The following is a 26127-nucleotide window of genomic DNA, read 5'->3' as shown; positions in this document are numbered from 1 at the left end:
GCACCGTAGTACAGTTGTGTCTCGTTAATATGGACGCCTCCGTTCCCCAGAAAAACCGTCCGTAGTGCGAGTCGTTCCTAATAGCAAATTGGGGTCAAAACACGTGCATCAAGAACCGTAGAGGGGAGTTTCTCCTTCCCTTCTTTTCTAGCCCAAGCAGGATGAGAAGAGTAGGAAGAGGAACCTTCCTAATAATCCTCTTTTGTGCGTCCCAGACATTGCTTTGTCCCCTCATAGCCTTCGCCATTTGCCAAGTCACGGTGAAATGGTGTATAGAAGAAATGAGCTTTCTCTGTCCAGAGCTTCTCTCCTGTACTCCAAATGTTGACGAGGGCTGCAATGAAGTGACCTTTTAGAGTTCAGTCTTTGTTCCCGGTTGTAGGTCATACACAATCTCGAGCAACTACAAGCGGTAATAACCCAGTTTACTTAGAAGACAAAAGTAAAACATCTTTTGGTGCGCAGCTCTTATCCCGAGACGCAACGAACGTCTAGGACTCTAGGTGCACGCTGTGGCCTCTTGGGTTCACTGATATCTCGGAAAAGTTTTTGAACCTTTTCCTTTTTTTAGACTGGAATACTGGCATCCGTAACCAGGTAGAAATGCCTGTAATTACTCTATTCGTCTTTAAATTAGCTGTCCATAGTCCGGACTGTGGGTTTCCATATTAATGGAGCAAAATTGCATCGCGAAAGACGGATCTCTGAAAATTTCGTCCATAATACGGGATGTTCATAATAACGGGGTTCATATTAACGAAACATGACTGTAGTAACTTTAGTGCACCTCTGCCTCTCCCCTTGTGCTGCTAGTCTTTCTATATTTTACTTGTTCTGTGGTTTTCGAGGACCGTCAACAAATTATTGGAAGTCTATGTTTCTTTTCACCAGTTACAAAGATGATTACAAAACTTTGTTAATTATTTGACCTATTGTGACATTTAGCCACCTTACATTGTGTCCTCCATTTTTGTATAACTCGCACAGATCATAGTGTGCCTTTTGCTGCTCTTTTCGTTGAATATATCTATTTTAATTAAAATCAAGCAGCCTGTATACTCGATGTCAACTGCAGCATTCTTGGACAAAGGATGCAGTTTTTTTTAAACCTTGACCTTGGTGGAGAAAGTCGTACTACAATGGAGCTGTTGAGACCACGTTGCTGGACCACGTTGCTTTTCTTATAATATCGGAATTTTGATCTCTAAGGTGCGCATCACTGGTCTAAACAAGTTGTGCCCTTTTATAAACTTTTATGATTTGGAAAGGGCAGATGCATAGTGCATAAAAATGTCAGAGTTCAACTTGAGCGACAGACGGTGGCAACTGACGCTGACCAACCTTCACGCAGCATGCCCCAAAAGTATCTTTGGCAGGCTTGCAATCAATCGACCTTCACGAGCATCGAGGTATTGCAAGCCTGTCAAAGATGCCTTCACGTGCATGCCACATATCTTTGAAAGTTGGTCGTCGTCGCTTGTTGCGGTTGTCGCTCAAATGGGAGGACTAGGGTGTAAAGTTTGTCAATGCCAAAACGAAATTACATTTGGACTCGTCATGTTGTAGGGACTGGAGTGAAAGGCTAATTTTATAATCCAATCAACTAGGACGGCTTAGGGTTGCAAACGACTTGGAATGATCGGGGCATGACCGTATTGCTAAAAGTGTAATAGTGTTTTTATTTATTTGTAGCACTCCCAATTGTAGTTTTGCTCTTCGCATTGACACCCGGTGTCAGTTTTGTTCATCATATTGCTGCCTGCGGGGCCAAGAAAGCAGGCATAAATGATAAAAGTTATGTCTGGAGCAAGAATAAATGTGAATCTTCTAGAAGTCCATGACCGAGCGTTGCTTTCTGGGCCCTGCGGGTTGCAATCTCTAGCATCAGTGTAGGCGTGTGTTTCGTAACCATTGACATTCTAAACTTTGCAGGTCAAACTCTGGGCATTATCTCGAAGGAATTGTGCTGAACGGCACATTACCACCTTGGAGAGAGAATCAGCCATCAGCCCAGTCAGCTTTTCGCAGCTCAGGGCCCCCATGCTACGTTCTTCGTTTCACGAACGCGGCAGTCGGAAAAAAAATTGGTTCTAGCCACAGCTCGGCCAGTTGCATGCAATGGTGCACACTGCCCTAGCTAAGCCAGCCGACCCACCTGGTCTGATCCGTTTCCAACTCACCCTGATGAGCAAAGCCTACGTGATATGGCACCACTGTTGCTGTTTTATCATACCTTTTCTGGACTCCAGAATGCATACAGGGTGTTGCACTTGCACCAAACTCTTTCATTGATTCCTTTGACTTTAGTCACTGACAGGCAAAGTGGAAGCTCCTCACACCTCTTTCCACTTTAGCATAGTGAATGTTGGAGAGGAAGTCACCTCTCTATCAATCGCTCTGCTAAAGCGGAAAGGGGGTGGGAGAAGCTTCCACTTAGCTTGTCACCAACTATAGTTTAGTGTATGTGACTATTGATCTTTTTTTGGTAAATTTACACCTTGAGTCGCAATCGTAAGACAGTTTGATCACCTTTGTAGTGCTTTCTAAATGTTTTTGTTACAGTAGTGTTTTTCTGAATGTTTAGGGACAGTCTGCTCGTTTGTGCACAATTCTCGCTCTTTAACCTCTCGATTTCCCTGTTCAACAGATTGGAACCCCTGATTTTCATACTCGATGCGTGCTAATAATGCCATCTATTTTTTTTTTTTTTTTTTTTTTTTGCGGTTTGCACTTGGGCCAGTTGCTTGAGTAAACATGTTTGCAAAGACGGCATCTGAGGACCACCATATTGCTGCTGGCTCGAGTACAGCGTTCTGTCGAGCGCTCTTCGGGTGTAAGAAAGTTTATATGGCACCACATAAAGTAAAAACATGAAAGCTTCATTAAAATGGAATACAATTTTAATGGAATGGTATTCCATTCCATTAAAATGGAAAGGAATACCAAAAAGCAGATCCAGCAGGTGCGATTGTGTGGTACACTTTTGGTTCCTGAAACCTACATTCATTAAATTTGAGTATGATTGCACTACCTATAGCCGCTAAATAAGCTATGCTTGGGGTATCGGCACTCCGCTCCCCAATCTGCTAGTGGGCGTCGCCATCTTGGTGCTTAGTGCATGGCAGACGCATCTGCTGATCGTCGCAATTAAAAAATGTGACTTCCTCAGCTTTATATACGGTGCTTGGAACCTCATGTGATTATGTTTTGCTCTTTCGCAAACTGTTTTAACATTTCTTAAGGACGGCAAAGCGTTTCCTGCGATTTTAGATAAAGCTGCTTATTTAGTGGCTCCAAGTTGACCGGAACTTCTCTCCATAAGAAATTGCTAAATGAGTGTTGCACAATGAAACATGTGGAGGACATTGTAATCCATGGACATGCTGCGCTCAAAAATTGTGTATTTGGCATGTGCACAGCACTTCCATCTATTATGGTGGCGAGCAATGTTTCCGTAGCTGCGGAGTATTTGCACTTATAATATTTTCAAAGAAGAAAAATCCTAAGCCTACTAAAATCTTGAGAACATTGCAAGCAGGGTCTGGGGAGCAAACAATGTCTCGGACAAGAGTATGAACGCTGTTAGTCTCGTCCCACTAGAGCGACAAACACCGAGTTTTGTCCGACGACACCACAAAGTTCTGTGTCGCCGATGCTGTCCCACTGCAACGACCAACACCCGCGACAAACGCCGACACGCGCCGACAAATGATCGACGACGGACGAGTTCTTGTCTGTCGTTGGACTTGAAGCGCAGCAAGCAGTCCCACTGAGGAACATGTCTCGGAGACAAACTTATCCTCGTCGCCCGCTTCTGCCTTCCGTTGCCTCCCTTCCCACCCTTCTACCCTTCCTCCCGGAACGAGAAGCCCTTGGCGGCCACTCGGCCACTCCTCGTTCCAGGCCCCGCAATTCCGGTCCCTCGATTGCACGTAGTGGTCGTGGGCGCGGCTTGCTTGCTGGCGCCAGACGGTCCTGTTGCGACAGGGAATTTGCTGTGGCTGGTTTTGCTCGCGAAAACTTGGTGCGCGAGATGGTGCTTCAAGACGCCGAGGTCTACGCCCCTGCATCGGGATGGATACACTCATGTTCGAGAACTGACCAAAGTAAGACCGCTCACCATGAAGTAGGACACGACGTTCCGAGGCAAGCCATTCCGGCAGACGAGAGACGAACCGTACGGACACATTCATCCGACTGCAGTCACGCAGTCCAGTTTTGTTTAGTAGGGGGGACAGCGGGGAGGTACCAAAACAATGGCAGCAGATGACTGGAGGTGTCGGGAAATTTGAGGGTAGCTAAAAAGTTATTAACAGTCCTGTTATCTTAATACTTCCATAGGTCACACTGTCTTAACACCGTGTTTTGCGCGAAGCCACTGTCCCTCCAGTCACTGCTGTGAAGGTATAAACGTATCACGTCTGTTCACTTGGGACTGCAGTGTGGGAAACATTGGCCGCACTACTCGTGATTTGCACGTAAGAGCAACATGCTTTGATGAATGTTTTGTGGTCGGAGGGTGCGTCCAATGCCGATTATTTTTACACGGTACAGAGTCCGCGACTGATGATGACGTGGAGCATACACGTGAACTGACCCTGTCGTATACGCATGTTACAGTGAATGATGTAGCGAATCATTTTCAAATCAGCCAAGGGTCTGTCTATGCAATATTCTACGACAGACTTGGGTTTAGAAAAGTTGGTGCAAGAGGGGTAGTGAAACGTTTGCGCGGATAATATTTTAATCACCCTGACACTTTAAAAAATTGACGCAGTTTCGTGCGTATCGGATTTTTCATTTTTTCTGTAGGAATAAAAACCCCTTTGGAGGCTTGAACTCGCCTCGTATGAATAACTAAAAGCGAATAAACCTTGATCTGCCTTTGCAGCAGTGCCTGACCTGGCAGCTTTCGACGGCGACTGGCAGAGCACAGACTGCGAGGGCACGAGAAGCATTGCCGGCCAGGTACCTGGGTTTGAGTGGCGGCAGCGGGAGGTGCACTGCGGAGGGGGGACAGACGGCGGTGCCACCTTTGTCATCGTTACGACTGTTGCAGAAACGCCTCCAGGTACGAAAGGATGCACACTGGAGTGGAGGAAAACTGTCCAGCTTTGCTGTTTGTCAAAGAATGCTGTTCTTGAAAAACTAAAATTGTGACAAAATTGAAGTGGGTTTTAAAAACAAACTAAAATTGTGACAAAATTGAAGTGGGTTTTAAAAACATTGTTTTTGATCTATAATTCACATAGAATAAAACCCTGGAATGAACGAAGGACAGACACTGTGCTGTCCTTCATCCATTTCAGTGCTTTATACTTTCTGTTGTCAACTATAGTTTATCCAGGATGCTCTGCTACGTGTATTGGATCTACAAGCAGAGACTTGCGCGGATAACAGTTTGATCATCCGATCCCTATCCACAGACTGTATCCACACCCAAATTGCATCCACAGACTCTTTCCTGACAAGGGCCATAGGCCATCGATCACCGGTGATCAATGATTTCTAAGCGCTATCAAGAAATTAAATTTAGGGCGGAGAATTATGTTCCACAATCTCGTGTCTAGGGAGCTGAACTCGGGAGCCGAAGAACTCTAGTTTCAATTTCAACATAGCTTCCAGCTTTACCGCAAGCTGGTGGGCTGTCAAAAACTGTCCTGGGAACAGTGGTTGCACTTGTTTAACATGGCTAACTGGTTGTATCAGTCTTTGAGACAAAGATGGCATTATTTGCATCATTCAACTGTATTGTGGCATATTTTTTTAGACCTCAAGAACTCGGAGGCACTTTAAATTATGTTATCGACGTCACTTAACAGATGGTTGTCGCTAAGCATCACTATAATTTCGAATGCTGCTTTGAGCTGGCGTGCACGTTTTATGTTTCCAACGAGGTGGACAAAAATGCTAAATATGAAGGAACTGCAATCAAGGCTATGGCAAAGGCAAAGTAGAACAGAAAGAAAGCACTCTGCTGGGTATGTGAGGTGTATTGTCTGTGTTTCCCCAATATAAGCATTTCGTGCTTGAAAAGCACACAGTTTACGGAGGCTAACTCTCCGACAAACTACAAATAGACGTCAGTTATAGTACACGTAACTTTCAGAAGTAACCGCAGTGGGTGTGAGGCATATCTTTTGTATTCTGAATTTTTCTGATTTGTTGTTTAATCTGACATAGCTGTAGAAGTATTGGTATTTATACGTTTTCCACACATACATTGTACTTTCAAGTCATAAAATTTAAAAATAATTTCCCGCATTGTACCAACCTGTGATTCTTGTAAAAGTACAACTAATAGACCATTTGCAATATTCCCAAGCGCCCTGGCCCGCACTCGAGAAATCATGGGAACGGTGTTCCTTCAGCTCCCTAGTGACCTCTAATATCGACCCAAGGACCTGTCATATCCCCTTTAAAATTTCTTGTCATTTCAGCATTTTTGATACTATGCAGGTAATCCACCTTTCAACCTGGCTGAGCTTCAGAAAACTCTTTCAATATTATCATTCTCGTGATTGTTGTTTTAGCAGGAATTGCTTAAAAAGCCAATAATTCACAACAACAAAAACCAGGATTTAGCTCGGAGTCCGCGGGGCTGTTTATAGCATTTTTAGCGTTTCTACCTTTAATAGCAGCATGATAATTGTAGCATCGGCAAAAGCTGCCGACTACAAATCCGCCAGTTTGGCGCCGACGCTCGTGAACTGCCGCGAGCCCAGGTCAGGGAGCACGAGAGCGGCGTTGGCTCGAGAATAAAAGATTCGATTCTTGCCTGACGAACGGACCAGCCCATGTTTTGATCGCCTTCGCGACAAGTGGTGACCCGGACGTGATCCCGGTGAATTTTTTTTTTCGGCATCGCCTCCCGCAACCAGCAATGGACGCAGCCGATCGTTCTGCAGCAGCGAACGGAGATCCCGGGCAATCCCAAGGCTCCACCGTACCCAGGCAACAATCACTCGCTGGCGTTCACTTCAAACTGCCACCATTCTGGACGAAAAATCCCCGAGTATGGTTCGCCCAGGTCGAGGCCCAGTTTCAAGTTCACCGCATCACATCGTCGCTAACCAAGTACTTTCACATCGTGTCGTCACTCCCACCCGAAGTGGCCGATGAACTCGATGATGTCCTGGCTGCTCAGCCGACAACGGAACCCTACGAAAATCTTAAAGCAACGATTCTCGCTCGCAAGACAACGTCAGAGCGCGCTCGACTACAGCAACTGCTTACGATCGAAGAACTCGGCGACCGTAGGCCTTCTCAGATGCTGCACCGTATGCGGCAGCTGCTGGGTGATCAGGCGGCTGATTCCAATAGCCCCATTCTGCGAGAACTGTTTCTACAGCGACTGCCACAGAACATGGTTGCTGTCTTGGCCGCGACGGACATCATGAATCTGGACAAGTTGGCTGAAACAGCAGACCACATCGCGGACTATTCAGCCCCCAGCGGCGTTGCTGCCGTGTCGACCCCTTCGACGCCTTCAAGCTCTTCACACGAAGCACTCCACGCGCGCCTGGAAGAACGGCTCGACGAGATAGTGGACACCCTTGCTGCGATGCGAGTACCTGGTCCTCCTCGTCGTCCATCTTCACAGAAACGGCACCCAAGCCGCCGTCCACGCTCTCCTTCTCCGCCTTATTCTCGTAGAACAGCCTGCTGGTATCACCGCACATTCGGCAGCGATGCGCGAATGTGCCACAGGCCATGTTCCTGGTCGGGAAACGAGAAGACCGGTCACTGACGGCGGCGTGTGACAACGGTCAGCGAGAAAGTCGCCTATTCTACGTCGTTGACAGGACGGCAGGCCACCGTTTTCTAGTGGACACTGGAGCTGAAGTCAGCGTAGTTCCAGCCTCACTTGCTGACCGACGGTGCGCTCCGCAAACCTCGCCGCTCCAAGCAGTCAACAACTCAGCAATTGCGACGTATGGTCAGCGCTCTTTGACCATTGACCTAGGCTTACGACGAACCTTCCGCTGGGTTTTCATTGTTGCCGACATTCGCCTGGCCATTCTTGGAGCAGACTTCCTCACTTATTACAACTTGAGCGTAAGTTTGCGTTATCGTCGTCTCATCGATGACACCACTCGGTTGTCAATTCAGGGTATTCAGTCAACGATGACAGGCACTAACATACGCCTTGTCCGTGGCCAGGGAACAAAGTACGCGGCTATTCTCGCGGAATTTCCGACAATCACAGAACCTACAAACCTAGCAACGCCAGTGAAACACGGTGTAACTCACCACATCATCACCTCGGGTCCTCCAGTCTTTTCCCGGCCCCGTCGGCTCGTGGGAGATCGTCTCGAAATTGCGCGACGTGAGTTCGATCACATGCTGCAGCTGGGGATCATCCGTCCCTCAGCTAGCAACTGGTCCTCTCCGTTACATATGGTCCCAAAAAAAGATGCTGGGGACTGGCGTCCATGCGGGGACTACCGCGCGCTAAATACCAACACAGTTCCTGATCGGTATCCCCTCCCTCACATACATGACTTCTCCGTTAACCTTGCTGGAACCACCATCTTTAGCAAGATCGATTTGACAAGGGCGTATCACCAGATTCCCGTAGAACCTGCGGACATTCCAAAAACGGCAATCACAACACCGTTCGGCCTTTTCGAATATGTCCGAATGCCGTTTGGATTGAAGAACTCCGCACAGTCCTTCCAGCGCTTCATCAACGAGGTCACGCGAGGTTTTCACTTTGTATTCGCTTACCTCGATGATCTGCTTGTAGCAAGTCAATCACCAGCGGAGCATGAAAGCCACTTACGACTCCTTTTCGGCCGACTGCAGGAGTACGGCCTAGTTATCAACCCTAAGAAGTGTGTTTTTGGTGTCGACGACATCGAATTTCTAGGGCATCGCGTGACAGCCGATGGCATACGACCATTGGATACGAAGGTCCACGCCGTCCGGGATTTCCCAACACCAACATCGCTACGCAAACTTCGGGAATTCCTCGGGCTCCTTAACTTCCACCGTCGATTTGTGCCGAAGCGCGCGCAACTCTTACAACCACTCACCGACCTGCTAAAGACGAAGAAAGGTCCGTCTACCCCCATCGCGTGGAATGACGAGGCCGCAACGGCCTTCTCTGCGGCCAAGCAGGCCCTAGTAGACGCAACGCTGCTACATCACTACACACCTGGTGCTCCAACACGCCTCACCACAGACGCCTCCAGTACAGCCGTCGGAGCAGTCCTTCAACAGCTTCAAAACAAAGAATGGTGTCCTCTTGGGTTCTTCTCGCAGAAGCTAAAGCCTCCTGAGACCAGGTACAGCACGTTCGGACGCGAACTGCTGGCTGTGTACCTGGCCGTGAAGCACTTCCGTCATATCCTCGAAGGCACGACATTCTACATACTAACAGATCATAAGCCGTTAACATTTGCTTTCCGGGGAAATCACAGCACATACACCGCTCGAGAGATCCGCAACCTCACCTATATCTCGGAGTTCACAACCGACCTACGTTTTATTCAAGGCACAGCTAACACCGCTGCTGATGCTCTCTCTAGAGTGGATGCCATCACAACGCTTGTAACTCCGGTCGACTTCGAGGCAATGGCAGCAGAGCAGCGTAAGGATCTTGATCTTGAGAACTTTCCAACTTCACCATCCTCACTAGTTCTCAAGGAAGTGCCTTTACCTTCCTCCACGACGACCATCATCTGCGACACGTCAACGGGAATTTCACGACCCTATGTGCCACTTACCTACAGGCGCATCGTGTTTGATCTACTTCACAACCCAAGTCACCCCGGCATCCGAGCAACGCAGCGACTGCTGACGGAGCGTTACGTCTGGCCCAGCATCAACGCCGACGTCCGTCACTGGGCCCGCAGCTGCCTTCATTGCCAGCGCGTGAAGATCACGCGGCACACAACTACACCCCTTCAACCTTTCCGACCGCCCGATGCACGTTTTGATCACGTGCACCTGGACATAGTGGGGCCACTTCCACCATCTCAGGGCTCCAGGTATCTGCTCACCTGTGTAGATCGGTACACGCGATGGCCGGAGGCCATCCCGGTCCCCGACATCACAGCAGAAACCATCGCCAAGGCCTTCGTCGGTGGCTGGGTGGCGCGCTTTGGGTGTCCCTCCGTTGTTACAACTGACCGCGGCCGGCAGTTCCAATCTGGTCTCTTTTCGGCCCTTGCGACGTTGCTTGGCATCCGTCACATACACACCACAGCATACCATCCATCTGCGAACGGTATGGTGGAGCGACTGCACCGACAACTGAAGGCAGCTCTCACCGCGCATAACCAACGTGAGCGATGGAGCGAGAATCTCCCTATTGTCCTACTTGGCATTCGTGCCGCACTAAAGCAAGATATTAATTGTACGGCGGCGCAGCTCGTTTACGGCACCACCTTGCGACTACCGGGTGAATTCTTTTCCCCGGCGTCAACAGCAACGACTCCACAAGGCACCTATGTGGAAGAGCTACGCCTGTTGTTCCAGGATGTACAACCGACTTCACCTCGCTTGCCCAAAGACCGCAATGTCTTTGTCAGCCAAGACCTAAGAAACGCCACACACGTGTTTGTGCGCCGTGACATCGTACGCAAGTGCTTAACACCGGCCTACGACGGCCCTTATAAAGTCATCGATCGGAAAGAAAAACACATAACCATTGACGTCAACGGACGTCATGACGTAGTGGCAATGGATCGTTTGAAACCGGCCTATCTCAACGATGACAGTACATCGTCCCCATCCTCGACCGCGAGCGTAGCGACGCCAACACCTCATCGGTCACGCCGACTACCGTGAAGACAGTGATCCACGTGTTTTGACAGGACTTCTGTCGACCATTTCTCATTTCGAACTTCCCCAAACACTCCAGTCAAGTTTCACCACAACGTGAACCACATGCCCAGCCATTTGCACCACGCCCTAGTACCGCTGCTAGGGACAAGTCCCGATGACCATACAGTCCTCTTAGGACACTCTGTACGCTTTCATTTGTCATCCAGACACCAGTTGTTGTTTTTTTTTTTTTGTTTTTTTTTACTTTACTCCCTTTCCTTCTACGAGGGGGAGCCCTGTAGCATCGGCAAAAGCTGCCGACTACAAATCTGCCAGTTTGGCGCCGACGCTCGTGAACTGCCGCGAGCCCAGGTCAGGGAGCACGAGAGCGGCGTTGGCTCGAGAATAAAAGATTCGATTCTTGCCTGACGAACGGACCAGCCCACGTTTTGATCGCCTTCAATGTAAGAGATTTCTGCAGTCCATAGAGGTTGAGGGGTAGACAGCATGCAGAGTATCAAAAACGCTGACATTGAGGAGAAATTTTTAAAGCAATATGACAGGTCATTGGGGTATACCAGGCACTTGTTCAGGGTAACTCTAAATTAGGCTCAAAAGCTGTGTAGCCAAGAATAGGGTCAAAATTATCAATCACTAAGGTGCTGAAGGAACACCGTTCCAATAATTCTTTTAGCGCGGTTCAAGGCGCTTGGGGGATATAGCAAATGGTCTATTGGCCACATTTTGATGTGTCATATTGCTTCATATGCAAGTTGGAATAATAAAAGCGTTTGCAAGAATCCTTTGAAAATTGTTACTTTTCTCGTGGTCAGAAAGAGTTAAATTATTGTATCTGCGTCCGCAAATTAGGAACAGTATCCAAATTTGCAATATGCGCATTCATTTTACATCATGAAATCAAGCAAGCATGAAAAGAAAGGGCATCTGGGTGGTACCTTATAAACCATTTGGTTATCTTTGTACAAGGAACTATTCAAGTCGGAATAAGTAATTTTTGTTTAACATGTTTCCGACTTTAAAGGCGGACCAGCAGAAATATTCCGCCCGGCGGAAAGTCCTCGCCCTCTTTCTTTCTTGAATTGTAGCACGGCGAGGCGAGGGGAAAGGTCTCCTTTGCGCCGGCTTCTTCTGAGAGGATAAGCCGAGATAATCCCCATTTTGAGCGACGGGCGATGGGTGCGGCAGCAGCGACCTTGTGACTTACGGGTATCTTCAGCTCCTATCGCGTAATCTGCCATATTTGTTTGGCGCTCGCTAAGCCTAGCCCCTCAAGTGCAGGTTTTACGGAGCTGCAAGGCTGCGCCCTCGCAGTCACCGAATTTCAGCTGTCGAAGTTCTTTGGTTTAGCCCGTGGCAAAGTAAACGCATACTTGGGAGCTGCGGTGCATCCCTGCACCCATTGAAGGAACGTTTCATAGATTTTCTCGGTCAATCAAGGAGCTCAAAACACATGCGCGAAATGTGGTGACTTGAATATGTAAGGATGACTTACATCTTCACAAAACATTCCATCTTAAAAAAAAGGCTTATCACGCTCGAACCTGCCTCAAATTGGGATCGATATAAAAGAAAACGATGTACCAGGCACAGGCATCTTGTAGAAGGTTTCTGTTTTCCAGCAGCGAGCACAAATGTTTGTGTGTGTGTAACTCACAGAGTCACACTATATGATGGCCAACGAATGTAGATCACATTTATATTTACGCATCCCAACCACATGAGGCGAGAAGGCAGCATCTGGAACAAGCCCTGATGCCCCCCCCCCCCCCCCCCCCCGGAGTCTATGGGTACCTAAAAGTTTTTCACAATGTTAAATATAATTCTGTGTCACGTTAAAATAATTGTCTGCTTTTGCTTTAGTTTCTTTGAGACACCCCAAATACTTCGAAGTGGCGGCCCGTGCTATGATGCCCATACAAGCAAAGTTGAACCATAACACGACACGCTAGACTCGCCAAAAAGGTTTTTAATACTGTCTTTTCCGCTCCATAGCCGCACTCGATAAAAAACGTAAACAGCGAGTCTAGCTTGCATTTCGTTGTGGGGTACGGACTGTACGGTTGTCAAAGTGGCTAAAAGCGACTCACAAAAACTTTCTAATATTGACATCCACCCTTGAACCTTGATGCCCTCTCACCTCAGGTGGTTATTGGAAATGCGTAAATATGAATTTCATACCTTTTGCTGGCCATCTAGTTCTGCGAGTTAGGCACACAACAGGGCATTTTAGTAAATCGTTTTCAAGGGCCTGCTGCCACTTCAGGCGCGCGCTTCAGAGAATGCATCGAAATAGCAGCGCGAGCTCCCGCTAAACATAGCGTGGTCTGAGAACAGAGACCTTCTAAAGAATGCGCGCGCCTGGTACATCGTTTTCTTTTCCATCGATCCCAATTTGAGGCAGGTTTAAGCGTGATAAGCCTTTTTTTTTTAAGAGGAAATGTTTTGTGAAGATATAAGTCAGCCTTACATATTCAGGTCACCACATCTCGCGCATGTGTGTTGAGCTCCTTGATCAACCGAAAATATCTATGAAACGTTCCTTCAATGGGTGCGGGGATGCATCGCAGCTCCCAAGTATGCGTTTACTTAGCCACGGGCTAAACCAAAGAACTTCGACAGCTCAAATTCGGTGACTGCGAGGCCGCAGCCTTCCAGCTCTGTGAAACCTACACCCGAGGGGCTAGGCTTGGCGGGCGCCAAAAAATAGGGCAGATTACACGATGGGAACTGATGATACCTGTAAGTCACGAAGTCGCCGCTGCCGCACCCTTCGCTCGTCGCTCAGAAAGGGGATTTTCACTGCTTATCCTCTCAGAAGAAGCCGGCGCAAAAGGGGGCCTTTCCCCTCGCCTCGCTGTGCTACGATACAAGAAAGAAAGAGGGCGAGAAGGACTTTCCGCCAGGCGGAATATTTCTGCTGGTCCCCCTTTAATACTCAACATCCTTAACACTTTCAGTACTGCAATATTTTTTCATGTAACATCGCCAAAATCATGAAATATTTTATTCCTGCAAACTGTTCAGCTCGGTCCGTAGAGCACAACCATATAAAAGTTTTTTTTATCAAAAACACATCATAAAAGGACTAAAAATAATTTTATAAATGTGGAAAAGGGGGCTTCACTGCACATCTGGTGGAAAAAGTGGGCTTCACTGCACATACTCAGTTTACTTTATTCATGAATTTACATAGCAATTCTGTCAACATCAGCACCTAGTTTAGAAGACTACAGGCTTAGTCAGTCCCAGGACATGGTGTTCAAAAGTTTGCCTTTGTGTGGTATGTGTGAAAACACGGTATCGCACACGGGGCGACACAACAGTCTGGACCCCACGCCCTTGTTTCCCTGCGAGCCTTTTTTGTCTTTGTGCAGACAATGCATCTTCTTGTTGGGCTCTCTTTCTTCTCCGTTGGAGGTAGGTAGTCGGGGAAGTGTCGCTCAGTCAGTTGCGAGAGAGTGTTGTTAAAGAGCCTCTTTTTCTTGGGTCGACTCTGGTCACAGTTCAGTTGGATGAGTCCGTGCACTAACTTGAGCCTGAACTCAAGATGTGTGGTGGTGTTACCACTCCTCTTGTAGAGAATGAACACATTGTAATGGTTATGTCTAGCAAATGACAAACACCTTTTTGTTGTATATTTTCTCTCCGTTTCTTGAAGAGGGGTAATAGGAAAGATTTTGGTCGCTCTTGTCTACGCAATCCTTTGTGTTGTTCTAATCCATTACTATCTGTGGCTTTGACGCAACTTCACCTCTCTGGTTTGTTACATCCACCATTGCCGCAGTGTGCACCGTGCTGAAGAAGGTTACCATCTTCTTGTCCTTCCACTGAAGTGAGAGGCACTTGCCTTTTTGTAAGCTTCAGTTTGACCTTTCTCGGGTTGTCTTGTGGCGAAGTTCGGCATACCCTTGTGTCCAGGTCGTGCTGTTCCGTAAACATGTCTTGCACTCCAGAAGTGCTTCAACTAGTTCTGGCGAGTTCTAATAGTTATCCACGGTTACACAGTAGCCCTTATCGAGAAGGGGACTCGTCAGGGACAATCCACACGTGTACCCATGGCCACATCTGCGTCACCAACAACAGCACCTTTCCCAGTTTACATGAGCATGTTCCAGATGTAACCACTGGAGGACTCGCACAATACGAAAAACTTGACACCAAAACGGGCGTGTTTCAATGGCATGTACTGCTTCCAAGAGAGCCTGCTCTTGAAACGAAGAAGGCTCTCGTCAACTGACACATCTCGCTCGGGTGTAGAGAGTTTAAACAGTGCCTCCTTTATAAGTTACACTATGCCTGTCAGCTCCGAGCCCTGGCAAGCGGAAGGGAGAGGGCAAATAGTATCTGTGGTTGCCGTGCGGTAGAGCCACCTAGGCGTACAAACCCGCCGTGTAGTGAAGCCAACCATCCCTTTCATATGAGATTCAATGATGTCGCCCCAGCAGCACCGACAGCAAGATCTAAATGTTTTTGACTGACAGCTCGTCGTTTTCAACGGAGTATTACTTATTTTCCTACCTTTTCACCCGCACACGACCCAGCGCCAACTATTTCTATGCGTGCGATTCAAGGTGACCGCCAAAGCCCCAAACTGCCGCCAAAGCAGACGGTCGAGCGTTCTCCGTGTTCGCGCTGCAAAAGCTAAGCCTGGCCGTGCTTGTTTCGTAGTTTCGTGTTTTGTCTTAGCAAAACCCGTTTGAATCAGGGCGATCACATCCAGAGCAGTGTTCCACATGTTGTTAAAAAAACATATATGATATATCTTCAATATTAATGTAAATACAACATGCTAGAAAAATAGAAAGACCTCTGCCAGGCGGCACTATGTAGCCGTACGTGCCAGAGGTATGTGCGTGCACATGCGTGTTGTGAGGTGAAGCATCGGGCCTGGACACCTCTTGGAGAGAAGCTGACAGGCATAGTGTAACTTATATATAGGGCTCCGTGTTTTCGGAGTTTATTTTTCGTCAAATTCGGAGGGTGTTTTTCGGAGTTTATTTTTTGCCGAAGATTCGGAGTTTATATTTTTTTCATTCCTAATTCTCTGAAATTCGGAGTTTAATTTCGCCGTGTTTCCTATTAAAAATAAATAAATAAATAATAACCGAATGTAAACGTATGCCAGGTAAAAAGAAAAAAGAAGACGCGCTTGAATCAATTGAAATATTTTCAGTTGAATTTGGCGTTGGTGCCATTGCCATTGGCAATACTAATGTATCCATCGGATTTATAAACAGCGCGAAAAGACGAGGACCAGACAAAGAAATAACACGGGCGTAGCGCTGTATATCCACGACAAAAGTCACACACAAGTGGCACTTCGATAAACGCCGATACCTTAAAATCAATAAACTCCCGGAGGTAGTCTCTAGGAAGCTCATAGTCATCCCATCCTATTTCATCAATCTAGCTCGCGGCCGTGTGAGGTGGAGTGGTTAAGGAGTTAATAGAGAGTTTGAACTGCCCCTCTTCCCAATTTTATACAATCCCTGTGGTCCATAGCTTTCACTGTTACTAATACATACCCTTTCCTTTCTCTAAATCACGAATCGCATGGCCCAAACCGGAAACCAAAAGAGTGACTTTTGTCGTGGCCCGAATGTACAACGAACGACCTGTTGTCCTGAATCAACCTTGAAGAGACAAGCGGCAAGACCCCTGTTGACAACGGTCCGAGATTTGAAAGATAATTATGGTGGAATTTTCCCAAGACCATTAACTCTGTGCTAATCAAACTGTAAAAAAAAAAAAAAAACACTGACACATAAATAATAGGAGTTTATCGGATATATCCGACTTGACCAAAATTTTACCGGTGGGTGTTTTTCGGAGTTTTTCGGATTTATCCGAAAACACGGAGCCCTACTTATATAGAAGGCACTGGTTTGAAACATCTACGTCATTAGGGAGTTTTAGAATAGCGCACACTAAAGCTTTGCGTACGCAAAGAATAGCGTCGTCGCCACTGCGCATGCTCCAAACGCAAACCAGGTTTTGCGCTTTGCGTGCGCAATTTTAGCGTGCGCTATTTCTCGGAAATAGCGTGCGTACGCAAAGAGTCTTTGAGGTCTTTGCGCTTCTCCTAGGAGGATTCGTGATGAGAAGTTGGCTAAAGCCAAGACGAGCACAGTTAAAAAAAGTGGCGGCTTCCAGGATTATGCCGGCGGCTGTTTTGGCGGCGTCGTGAATGCGACGTCGGCGGCATTGAAAACTGCAATTTTCAATGCGGGACGACATTGTACTCGGTTTGGCAGGGATCACCGACAACTTGATGCTTGCGACGCGCGAACATTTCACGGCGAAGGAACGATGTGCGAAGGTCAGTACACGAGACCTCTCTTGCCGAGGCGACGCAAGCAGACACGACTGGTCAACCGCTCGCGTCGCGTTCTCATGTTTAAACAAATTAAAATGCTACTCTGGACCAAAAAACTCGTTTTTTTTTTTTCTAAAGTTACAGCATTTCGTGTGTGAAATAAAAAACTTTACTGTATCTTGGTGGCGTCGCAAGCGCGAGATGCTTGGGCTTTTGCGTCGCGGCGGAGAAACACTATTCTAAAACTCTCTTACGTCGCGTGCGCTAATACAAGCGCTAAATTTAGCGCTAGCGTGCGCTAAAATTGCGTGCGTTATTCTAAAACTCCCTATTGTGGTGAGCACGGGCCACATTTTTTTAAGCTTCGGGTTCGGGTGCCCGTCGACTGGCGCCTCGTCTGTGAAGTGTAGAAATTTCATTATCAGCATGAAGCGGTCGCGGCTCATCACGTCTCCAAATGCAGGCGTGTAAAGAACCTCCCTTGTTGACCTGTAAGATTTCACGTCTGGTTTCTCGATGACCCCTTGCAGAATGATGAGCGCAGAAAGGTCATCACTTCTTTTTTGTTGATCTGTCTCCACTTTTTGAGATGGGAAGCGTGGTGCGACCGAAGAAACTGGATTGCGTAGCGGTTGGTTCCTGCAATGATCAGATCGAAGAACTGTTCAAATTATTCGACAGCCCCGTCACTTTCTTCCAGTTCGTTCTTGCACCCTGGTGATCCCACAAAAAGAAAACGAGATGGCGCACGAGGAATATCAGTCACGTTGATCTTTGTCCACACACGTGTGGTGTCGAAATCATCATCAATCTCTGTGTCGCTCTCGTCCGAAGTCAAATAATCAATCAACGACTCACCAGATTCAGATACCAATTTGTAGTCACTCACTTAAAGTTTCAGAAACTGTGCGCTGTTTCCTTCTCTTTTTTTTTTTTCTTGTTTCACAATGCTTGGAGACGCATCGCGCGGTTGTCTGGACGACGTCATTTTAAAAGTTCAGTGTAGCCAGGAGCCTTACGGAAAAACATCTAAATTCAGATAATTTCGCTGGTTTTGACTTCTCTTGCCATCTGTCGGTCGTTCTAAGAAGCTCCGTGAAACAGACGAGCTGAATTCGATCTAAGGATCGTTGTATTGATAATGCAGGCTCTGTACGAGCTGTACTCGTCTTCAGGATTACTCGTGCGTAAGTGGTGGACGAGCTGTGCTCGAATTCCGTACTGAAAAGGTTCATGGTTGTCTTTACCACTCATATCTCCCAAGAGAATGGAAATAGTAAAAATCGTCCTAATCCTGAAAAAGGATAACCAGTAACAAACAGTTAGGATACTGACCTATATGTATCAGCTCTATATTTTGGAAAAATCTTAGAAAAACTAGTAAAAAGCTGAATATATTTTTTCCTCCACTCAAACAGTGTATTGCATCCACAGCATTCTGGCTTCAACCGTTGAACCTCATCAACAAAAGTATTTTACAATCTCAAGCAATACTTTCAACTCACAAAATGTAAACATTTGAAATATATAAAATGCATTTAATGCGATTTGGATTCTTTTCATATTAGCTAAACTTAGAAAGCTAAATCTACCAAGCGGGGTTTTGCGAATGGTTGCAATCAGGTTGCCGTGCACCGTTTGTAGCAAGATTACAAGTCTACAGGAAACACTCTTTTGTGTTACAAAGTGAAAGCGTGATTGTAGCAGTTATGTAGAGGAGTCTCAAAAGCTTGAAGGAGAAATAGGACCCAATTACATTTCTGCAAGGAATGTCGGCAAAGTTGTTCTGGCAGGCTTGCGTCCTGACTCAGGACTGATTACATTTTTACGACATTATTGATAGTGAAGCTACCCGGAATTCTTATGAATGTGTATTTTTGCAAATTTCAACTGATGCTGAATGCAACCTCAATGTTGTTTCCACAATTTTGATGTTTTGCCTGGCCTGTTAGGATGTCCAAACTTTGTTTTTAGTATGTGATCCGTGAGAGTTAGGTCTTTGCATAAATTAGCATCTAGCAGGTGTGAGAATAGCTTCTTGTGCCCATGTAGATGCCATCGTAATCAACTTTGATAATGTTTGTTATGACATTTGATTGGCTCATGTTTTAGATATTTGTTTCATCAACAGATTTAAAAAGTATACAAAACAGAAAATCTCTATGCATTCATTTCTGTCTGTTTTCTTGGGGGAAAGGGGGGAAGTGACTTTTGTAGCACTTTTAATGTTTCTAAATCTCAGTTCGTGGGTGTCAATACAAGTTTCACATGGGAACATGTTTTACCTGATGGCATTGTTTTTCATCTCACAGATGAGGAAAATTGCACACTACTAATATGTTCTCACGTCCTTCATTTCCCATTTGGTGACTGCGCCGCAATTATTTAGTTTACCTTAATAAACAAGCGAATAAAGGTATGCTGCAAACAAGAAACGAGCAGCAACAGCAGACAACGGGCGAAACGACCTTCTTTCTGAGAAGCTTCTCAACCTTCCCACTAGGCGGCGTCGATTTCGCTCGAGTCGCCAACGAAGCTACTCAAAGCTCCAAAAGAAGTTTTGTTATATTTTGATCAACCTTTACATTTTCCCCGTGTTTTTTTTATGTTCCCGTGAAATTATTACGACAATTTTTACCTCAATTTGTTCAGGAAGAACTACAAAATACTTACTGAAAAATACCGGCAGAGTGCCTACCCTACTTCTACTGAAAATTGGGTTAATCTAAACATGGGCGCTTCTCCGGTCGAATCGGGCACTTGGCGCATAATTTGCAGAATTCCGAAGTTTGGAAAATGTTAATAGTGGGCGCTTGGAACGAAGTGGGCGCTTCCTTGGTATTTGACGGGAGGGTGGAATCATTGTGCAGGATTCTCTGAACATTGTTTTCCAGTCACTGTCAAAACTTCAATTGAAATTCTTTGAGCTTTGTGTCTTTTTGTCAACACGCTTAGCCTTATGCAAGTTCTCGCGGGGTTCTTCTACGGTTTCAATGAATGATAGCAGTGAATGCAGAAAAAACTAAACTATGGAGTAAAGCTATTTTTTTATGCTAAGTGTGACGAAACGAAATTTATCAACATAAATGGGACCTTATTATGGTTTATAATTAGGGTTTTTGGGCTTGATTAGACAATATTTTGTGACATTGTATCTGAAAAAATATAAATAGCTTTATAATGTGTGGCAGGTCTTTAGCTTCTAATCCATTTCACTCAAGAAACAATAACTACCCGTACTACCTGCCAAGTCTCCCGTATTACCCGGCCGACTCCCGAATTTCGACCAATTTGTATGATTGACAGAAAAATCTCCTAAAAAACGCTAATCATTCCCCCCCCGCCCCCACACTTTTTTTACTCGCACTTAAATAAGTGGTTTTTGCCGTTGTAACACGATTACAGGCCGCCTCACTTAGGAGCATTTAGGCGCGCGTTGCGGGTCAGCTTCTTGAGGGCTGCGAAGGGCAAGGGGGATTCCCTTTGATGGATTGGAGTAAACAGCACAGGAGGGGAGGTTTGCGCCACCTTTCCTTATACAGGGACTTTAATTTGCCCTGATTGGGCTTTTTGTGCTGCCCAAACAGATGGGGCCGCTACAAACCAGATCATCAGAGAGGAAGCACCTGGCTATGAGGATGGCGAGAGCAACGCCCCTCCTCAAGTCGTTGCGGACGTACCGGCCATTCGACGGCCAAGGAGACCCCGTCGACGGACCACTTACCGGTGCAGTTTCTGCCCTTACTCCAGCCTTTACTCGGTGGCCGTCACATCTCACGAAAGAATGCACATTAGAAAGAAGCCCTTCAGTTGCCGCTATTGCAAAAAGTTGTTCAAGCAGGGCAACCGCCTGTACAATCACGAGAGGACTCACACCGGCGAAAAGCCATTCAAGTGCGAGCTCTGTCAGCAGTCGTTTGCACGGAGCGCTTCCTTGTAGCGTCATCAAAGAATGCACTCGGGCGAAAGGCCATTCGTGTGCGGCGAGTGTGGGAGTGCGTTCATGCTCAAGAATACCCTGCGGTCTCACGAGGGGACGCACACGGGTCAAAAGCCGTTCGTGTGTGGCGAGTGTGGGAGTGCGTTCAGGCGCAAGGATACCCTGCGGATTCACGAGAGGACGCACACGGGAGAGCGGCCATACACGTGCGAGACATGCGGACGAGATTTCGCCGATATAAGCACCTTGTGCAAACATCGGAAGAGGGGGCACAAATGAAAGACGCCCGACCCGTGACACCTAATGTCGCCGGATGCTGGGAAAGTAGTGCCAAGCGCCCTATGTGGTTGCCATTTTGGTTCATTGGAGCAGCTTCTTGGTCTCCCCACTTGCAGCGATAGATTGCTTTATAACAGCATTTCTTGAATGCCAAGATTTTGTCATCACGTACCGGCGAAACAGGCGCATGTCTTTGCACCACCACTACATGCAGCGTCCGTGCTTGGCAGCATGACAAACAATTTTCCTGTCTAAATATGTAAGAACACTACCATTGTCAAAAATCTGTGGAGGTAGGCAAGATTGATAAGTGGATTCTTTGCACATGGTCAAACGCTTTTAGATTGGTGAGGAACACTTTCAGTGCAAAGTTGGTGCATAGTCTATTATTGTGTGACTGCTTCAGAACCCTTTCGAGGTCTTCTGCGTCACCGGCAAAGCACCAGAGTCGTGCACACTTAGAAGTTGAGGTGATGCGGCCGTTTGAAGTCTCAAAACAGTAGAAACGATGCTGCTTTAGGAAGGAGATTGATGGCATGCAGAAAAAAAAACTTGGGAGTTACTGGGGCACCCGGAATGCCTCTCCGACTGCTTTGAGGGAGCAGAGACAATGAGTGACATACATTGTCAACTCAAACAGCTTTGCAAAAGCTGCACAAAGCAAGAACCTAGGCAAAAAAAAAATAAAGAAAAACCCGGCAAGATATCTTCTAGCGCAACGTGCCGTTATATCGTGCCCTTGAAGATATGTTGACGGGGCCTTGAAAGTCCTTTGAAACCCTCCAATTTTTGTCTTCAAAACATGTGCAAGCCCTGGTTGATTTGTATTTCTGTCTTTGTAAATATTTTTGTGTAATCATTGCGTTCCTGTTTTAAATGTTTGAGCTAGTAGCCCATGTACACGAGTTAATTTTGTGTGTATTGAGAGTGTATTGCCATGCAGACATGCTTTAAAAATACTGTATTTTTTCTAGTATATTACACGATGAAACTTAGCGGGATGAGCTTTTCAGGCAACTTTCAACATAGTACTTGATTTCTACATTGATTGCTTGTTTGCAATTCTCCAGAATTGCAAACAAGCCATTTTTGAGAATTGCACTGTTTTTCATTGTGATCTAATTATCAGGCAGAAACACCACAGGAATCGAGTTATGTTCCATAGTATTTGGAGAAAGGCTGTTCTAATTATTTTACTAACACTCATAGTTTACTTTCTACATATTGATGTTTATGAATATGTGTGTATGTTTTTATTGTTTTCTATTTGTTACTTCTGTAATATTGTTTTCTTTTTTATCTTAGTTTGAGTCTTTTGTTCATACAGCAGTGTGGCTCTGGACATTTAATGACAGTGCAGTGTTTGTGTATGCTTTTTTTTCTCTTCCACTATTGCATGAGTCTAATCCAGACTTGGTGTGGCCATTTTCTTTGTTTTGTTTTTCTTTCTACTTGACCGAAAATTTGCTGTTAATAAACAAGGAGAAACAAAATATGCCGTGATCTGATCTTTCCAAGAGTTTAGCAAGAAAGCCTAGAGTGGAAGACACCAACCGTAGAAACAGCGAGGACATACTATTTGCAAAATTACTGGTTTGGCCGGCAGCACTAGATGTGTTAGCAGGAAAAACAAGCTGCCACTTTTCCCTGTTTCAAGAGTGCAGTAGAAGCTCTGCCCCCAGCATGCGGTCATTAGGTCTGTCCGATTGGCCAGAACTGGCCGAACTAGTTCAGCAGTGCAGGAACTGGCACATTCGATTCAAGCGGAAGTTGCGCGGCTGCACTGGCGCATTTCATTCATCCCAATTCTGAACAAGTTTGGACCCAGTTCCTCAAAACCTTGCACTTGCTCCGGACTCAGTTCAGCATCCGTGCAGAAGCAGACAACGAGAGCAGATGACACTCCTCATCCGTCTCTGCTCGTGGTGCCATTTCTCGGAGCTCTTGCTCAAATGCCTGCGAAGTTTAACAAGAACACCAATACGAAGGTTACATATCCTCTCATTTATGCAAATAACGTATCCATGGTGGACGTAGAATCAATGGTAGGAATTAGTTCAATTCTTATATTCTGAAAGCGTTTTATGCACCCGCTTGCACAGGTTTGGCTTCCTGTGGTCAGGGTTGAAAGATTGGTTCACATAAACTGTTTATTTTGGAAGTTACACAGTGCTATGTTCAGATTCTTTTTAAAGGGCAGGAAAAGTATCACACTCTTGGTAGTCGCGCCCCACCTTCAGTAGCTCTTTAGATGCGAACTGACAATCCCAATATATTGCAGAGGTCTTTGATTTAGTACATTGACACTCGCATGCCGCGTAGCTAAGCATAATACTGCATGTTTTGTCCGCTGGTATTTGTGCCCGCCCACTAGCGGGCCTGGGAAAAAACGCTAGCATTAGCTTGGTAATTCTACGCGAATCTTGAGAATCAGAATAAACGCTTCAACTTGATGTCATAGTGACGTTCGATAACTGTTTTGGCCAAGACAAGGCCTTCTTCGGGCCTTCATCTTCGAAGTGACCGCTACTGTGCGCAGCTGCCAGTAACTCTTGATGCGAAAGCATTCTCGTGCTGCGAACCTATTGTCGAAATGCGAAACTCGAGAGACTTGGGATGAGTCTACTTTGCTAACTGAACGTGAAGGACACAAACGCTTTAGAAACGATTGGAAGCGGACGGCCATTAAAAACGCAGTCAGAAACACCTTTCATGGAGAGAACACTTTTAGAACACTCAAATAAGAAAAACATCCACAGAAAAAAATGAAAGCCTTTTACAACTCCCTGTAACGCCGGATTAGAGCGCAGCTGTTGAGGAGGAGGATGGAAGGGTACTGAGGAATAGTTGACTCCTTGAGGTCACGTGACCTTAGGGGGGGGGGGTCTTGTGAACTCGGGGTCACGTGGCATCGGGGGGTCACGTGACCTCGGGGTGATCCTCGTGAGGGTAGCCATCGTGACCCTCATGAGGGTAACAGTCATAACCCTCGTGAGGGTAACCCTTTTGAGGGTCACTAACCCTCGTACCTCGTGAGGGTAAGGCAACCCTCGTTACCTTACCCTCACAAGGGTTACCCTCATAACCCTCCTGAGAGCAACCCTCACATGGGTTATGAGGGTTACACGCGGTTACGGCGACGCCGCTCAGGCCAGAAGCGGGTGCCTAAGAGCTGCGTTATAGAAATTTAATATATGCTTTAAAACTAAGGACACGCGAATGGTCTCCTCAAATTGCGAGTATTTAAATGTAGCCTGTGACATGGCGTAGAGAAACAAGAGCCAAAAGATGCAGACGACGCCCTCTGCTTCCACTCCGGAAACCTATCACGGCGCCAGTCCTAGCGTGGTGGCTGCACTGGTTCTGCGCTGCCGCTGCATGACTCCTGCACTCCTCCGAACTCGAACAGAACTACCATAAAATCCCGAGAGATAGCCCACCTAACGCCAAGAGGAAATCGGTTGAAACTGTGGAGTGTGCTAATTTTCGGTGTACTATCAAGAAAAGTCTAAAAAATTGCTATTTTTAGGTTGTGTCTCCCAAGCTTGTTAGGGTGGCGAGGGGCAACAAAGCAAAGGTGACTATTTCCCCAGTTAGCAACGTCCGCTTATATTCTGCCATAGGTAACTAGCAGCATTTATGCCAAGGCCATCATTGATCCCAACACTACTATTACTAGGAGAGGGCTATCTTTTGGTGTTTAAAAAAAATAGCAGATCAAGCTAAAAATAAGGGTGGGCTATCTTTCGGGAGTGGGGCATCTTGGGATTTTACTGTTGTTCAGAAACTTTCTGGTCGAATCGAACGGGTTCGTCTGCTTCTTCTACAGGGGGCGCCAAGCTCTTATCAGCTGGTTGAAAAAATAGAATTGTTGTTCTGAATTCGGTTAATAATCGTGTTTACTCCAACTTAAAATTAGAAGAAAAAAACGAAAGCCGTTTACAACTCCCTGTAATGCCGAATTACAGCGCAGCTCTTGAGGAGGAGGAGGGAAGGGTACTGGGGGGTTCATGTGACCGGGGGGGGGGGGGGGGGGGGGGGCTCACGTGATTCCCCAGAGAAATTTTTGCGCCAGATTTAGCGGGGAAATTTTTCCGCTAAATGTAGCGGGGAAATTTTTGGGCTAGATTTAGCGGGGAAACGTTTCCGCTAGATTTAGCAGGAAAATTTTTCCGCTAGGTCTAGCGGGGAAATTTTCCCGCGATATTTAGTGGGGAAATTTTTCCGCTAGATCTAAGGGGAAATTTTTCCACTAGATTTGGCGGGGAAATTTTTCTGCTATATTCAGCGGGGAAATTTTTCCGCTAGATTGAGCGGGGATATATTTGCGCTAAATTTAGCGGCGAAACTTTTCCATTAAATTTAGCGGGGAAATTTTTCTGCTCTATTTAGCGGGGAAATTGTTTTGCTAGATCTAGCAGGGAACTTTTTCCGCTAGATCTAGCGGGAAAATTTTTCCACTAGATTTAGCGGGGAAATCTTTCTGCTTTATTTAGCGGGGAAATTTTTCCTCTAGATTGAGCGGGAAAATATTTCCGCGAAGTTTAGCTGCAAAACTTTTCCGCTAAATTTAGCGGGTAAATTTTTCCGCTAGATTTAGCGGGGAAATTTTTTGGCTGGATTTAGCGGGGAAACGTTTCCACTAGATTTAGTGGGGAAATTTTTTCGCTAGATCTAGCAAGGAAATTTTTCCGCTATATTTAGCGGGGAAATTTTTCCGCTAGATCTAGTGGGAAATTTTTTCCGCTAGATCTAGCGGGGAAATTTTTCTGCTAGATTTAGCGGGGAAAGTTTTCCG

The 26127-nt window shown here is 46.3% G+C and overlaps 1 pseudogene; it reads left to right on the top strand.

Moving 5' to 3' along the window:
- Positions 1–2887: 2887 nt before the first annotated feature.
- LOC121837719 lies at positions 2888–22780 on the top strand (annotated as a pseudogene).
- Positions 22781–26127: the final 3347 nt, after the last annotated feature.

This window comes from Ixodes scapularis, unplaced genomic scaffold (genome assembly GCF_016920785.2).
Source record: "Ixodes scapularis isolate PalLabHiFi unplaced genomic scaffold, ASM1692078v2 PGA_scaffold4__175_contigs__length_147842914, whole genome shotgun sequence".
NCBI classification, from domain to species: domain Eukaryota; kingdom Metazoa; phylum Arthropoda; class Arachnida; order Ixodida; family Ixodidae; genus Ixodes; species Ixodes scapularis.
The sequence above is the reverse complement of the archived record's forward strand: the minus strand, read 5'-3'. Positions and strand labels throughout refer to the sequence as shown.